Here is a 4,370-nt window from a genome sequence, read left to right as displayed (position 1 = left end):
TGTCAAACTTTCTCTTCAGAACCATGCAAGCAAAGTGAGCAGAGTGAAAAATTTAAAGTGTTAAAAGAAAACCCACCAATCCAGAATTCTGTACCTATCACAATTATCCTTCAAAAGTGAAATGGAAATACAGGCTTTATCTGACCAATAAAAATTGAGGGAACTGAAGGCCTCCTCACCTTCCTTGCAAGAAATGTTTAAAAATTCTTCAGGGATGCTGGGTGGCTCAGTCAGTTAAGTGTCTGCTTTTGACTCATATCATGATCCCAGGGTCATGGGATCAAGTCTGTATTGGTGTCCCTACTCACCAGGGAGTCTGCATCTCCCTGTCTACCCTGCCCCATCCCCACTCTTGTGCTCTCTCTCTCTCTCTTAATCTCTCTCTCTCAAATAAATACTTAAAAAATAAATAAAAAATAAAAATAAAAAGTTTTTCAGAGGGAAGGAAAATTATAAAGCATTGTAATTTTGTACAAATTACAAAATGTCAGAAAATGTGGATTACATTAAAAAATGAAAAGCATTAGAGAAGCAATGAAGATAAAATTAAATCTTATTTTTTATTCTTGATCTAACAAATAACAACTTGTTAAAAATAACAATAGCATAATATATTCAGTGATCACAGCTTATAGATAAATGAAATGAATGACAGCAATATTATAAGGGATAGGAGAAAGGAATTGGGAATAATCTATGATAAGGTAAGGTACCTGCACTACCCATGAAGTGGTATATTATTATTTGAAAGTGAACAAAGATTAGTTGTAAATGTGTAATTACAAACTCCAGGGCAACCACTAAAAAATTTTACAGTAAGTATAATGATATATAAGATATGATAAAAAAATAAAATCATATGAAATGTTCAAATGAAACAAGAGAAAGCAGAAACAGAATAGAAGACCAAAAAAAAGAAAGAAAAAACAGCAAGGGCATGGAATAGAAAGCAGTTTAAAAATATGGTAGATATTAATCCAAGTATACAAATAATTACTTTAAACATCAATGGTCTAAATACATCAACTAAAAGACAGAGACTGTCAGCCAATGATAAGGGATGGGCATTACCCAATGTCAAAGGGTTAATTCACCAAGAAGATATAACTTCCTTTATATGTATGCAACTAGCAACTGTAAATCAAAATAAATGATGTAAAAACTAGTAAACTGCAAAGAGAAACACATGAATTCACTATTATATTTGGAGACTTTAACACCCCTCTAGTCAGTAATTGACAGAACCAGTACACATAAAATCAGTAAGAATATTGTAAAACTGAATAGCATCATCAATCAACTGGATCTAATTGACACCTACAGACTCTTTTATTCCACAATAGCAGTATACACATTCTTCTCAAGCTCAAATAGAGCATTTTTCAAGATAGACTATATTCTGGGCCAGAAAACACACCTTAATCATACAAAGTATGCTTTCAGACTACAATGGAATTAAACTAAAAATTAGTAACAAAAAGATAGTTAGAAAATACCCAAATATTTGGAAATTAAATAACACACAATACTAGTATGAGTCAAAAGAAAGTCTCAAGAAATTAATACTTTAAGTAAAAATGAAAATAAAACAAAAGTATTTGTGGAATGCAGTAAACATACTATTGTATTTTTTCTTCCTGAGAAAATTTTTATAGCTCGGGAGTTATATATTAAAATAATAGAAGGAGTTAAAATCAATCATTCAAGCTTCTGCCATAGGAAATTGAGAAAGAAGGGCAAATAAAATCCAAAATAAGCACAAGAAAAGAAATAATAAAAATTGGAAGCAGAAATCCATGGAACTGAAAATATGTAAATAAAAGAGAAAAGGCAACAAAAGTAAAAGCTGTTTTTTTTTCAAAGATCAATAAAATGGATAAACCCCTTGTCAGGAAAAAAGGAGAGAAGAAACAGATTAGTAATATCAGAAATATCAGAAAGGGCCCATCACTAGTGATCCTATTCACATTAAAAGGCTAATAAAGCAATATTATAAATAATTCAAGGCCCGTACATTTGACAACTTAGATGAAATGGAACAATTCTTTTAAAGACAATCTACCAAAGCTCACACAAGGAAGACACAGATCACACAAATAACCCTATACTAATCTAAGAAATTAAATAAATAATTACCAATATTCCAAAGCAGAAAGCTCCATACCCAGATATTTTCTCTGATGAATTCTACCAAACACTTAAGAAATAGGAAATACCATTTCTCTGCAGTCTGTTAAAGAAAGAAGAGGGAGCACTTTCTAATTTGTTCTATGAATCCAGCATTACTCTAATACTAAACCCAAACAACATTACAAGAAAGGAAAACTACAAACAAATATCTCTCATGGACAGAGATGCAAAAAATCCTCAAAAAATATCAGCAAGTCAAATTATACACACAACCAAATAAGATTTATTCTAAATATATAAATCAAGTTCAGCATTTGAAAATCAGTTTTTTAATGTAATCCATCACACATCAACACACTGTACAAGAAAAGTCATGTGATATTGATACCTGCAGAGAAAGAATTTGATAAAATTCAACACCCATTTATGATAAAAACTCAGCAAAGAGAAGTACAAGGGAAATCCCTCAGGCTAATAAAATCTACAAAAACCCCACAGCAAATACCATTCTTAATAGTTAAAAACTAGATACTTTCCCTCTAAGATTTTCCCTCTCACCATTCCTATTCATATCATATTGGACACCCTAGCTAATGCAGTAAAACAAGAAAGGATATAAATTATATAAAGTAGGAAGGAAAAAATACAACTATCTCTGTTCACAGACAGTATGATCTACATAAAAAATCCCAAAGAACTGTAAGGGAAAAAATACCTGGTAGTAATAAGCAATTATAACAAGACTATAGGATATAAGGGAACTCTGTACTTCCTGTTGTATTTTCTCTACAGGTAAAACTACTCCAAAAAATAAAATCTATTTTAAAAAAGGGGGGGGGGATGCCTGGGTGACTCAGTTGGGTAAGCACCTGCCTTTAGCTCAGGTCATGATCCCAGGGTCCTGGGATCAATTCCTCCACTGGGCTCCTTGCTCGGTGGGGAGCCTGCTTCTCCCTCTGCCTGCTGCTCCCCCTACTTGTGCTCTCTCTCTCTGACAAATCAATCAATCAAAAAACCTTCAACTAAACAACCAGCACAAGAGTCCATTAATTTAGAATAGGTATTTAAGAAGAAGGGAAAAAAATGTGTTTAACATGATCATGATTTTCCTTCTTTCCCTTTTTTCTTTTTTTTTTTCCTATGAAACTACAGAAGTAGCTGGTTGGGGGTTGGGGGAGGAGAATTCTTTAATTTCTCAAGCATATGTGAATCCAACAAAATAAACACTACACAGAAAGTGAAGATTCCAAACCATAAAATAAATCAAACATATCCATACCCTACTTTCTACTCTTTGCCAATTCAAAATTCTCTGAAACTAGAAAAAAATTTCTTACAAGAAGAAGAAACTTTATCTTGCTAAATATTAGCAAACCAACTTCAAGGTCTAAAATGAGGAGGAAAATCCAAGTAAGTTGAATAAAAACGTGAATCATCAGCGACCATATCCACCCACACCTCTCAAAAAAAGCCTTCCAGGATTCATCAGAATGGCCCACAAGTCAAAAAAATCTTGTTTTTTTTGTTTTTTTTTTAAGACTTTATTTATTTGAGAGAGCAAGTAAGAGAGGGCATGAGAGGATGGAAGGTCAGAGGGAGAAGCAGACTCCCTGTGGAGCTGGGAGCCCAAGGCAGGGCTTGATCCCAGGACTCTGGGATCATGGCCTGAGCTGAAGGCAGTAGCTTAACTGACTGAGCCACCCAGGAGCCCAAAATCTTGGCGTCTTAAAGGTCAAGTTATTTTCACTGATGTGGACAGCACATTAAAAAAACATTCTCCTTCTCTTTTCATTGAAGGATGGAAATGTGAACAGAAAATCTGATACAGAAGGTATGTATTTTTATTACCATAATTATAGCATCTATACTTTATTAGTTTTTAATTATGATCATTTTAACCTATTTTTTCAAAGATTGATTTATTTAAGAGAGAGAGCATGCGCTTGTATGTAAGCAGGGGAGAAGGGCAGAGAGAAAGGGAGAGAATCTCAAGCAGACTCTGCACGAAGCATGGAGCCCAACAGCAGGTGGCATGTCTGCCTCCATTTCAAGATCCTGAATTCATGACCTGGGCCGAAATCAAGAATTAGATGCTTAACAAACTGACCACTGAGGAACCCCCTTTTTAACGTATTTTATTTCAAGTACTGCTATGTATTATTGCAAATTTTATATTCTAATATTCTTCTAAAACTAAAAACAAAAGAAAAGAAGAGAGGAAAAAAAAGAAATCACCATTG

This window comes from Mustela nigripes, chromosome 13 (assembly GCF_022355385.1).
Source record: "Mustela nigripes isolate SB6536 chromosome 13, MUSNIG.SB6536, whole genome shotgun sequence".
NCBI classification, from domain to species: Eukaryota; Metazoa; Chordata; class Mammalia; order Carnivora; family Mustelidae; genus Mustela; species Mustela nigripes.
This window is presented reverse-complemented; position numbering follows the sequence as displayed.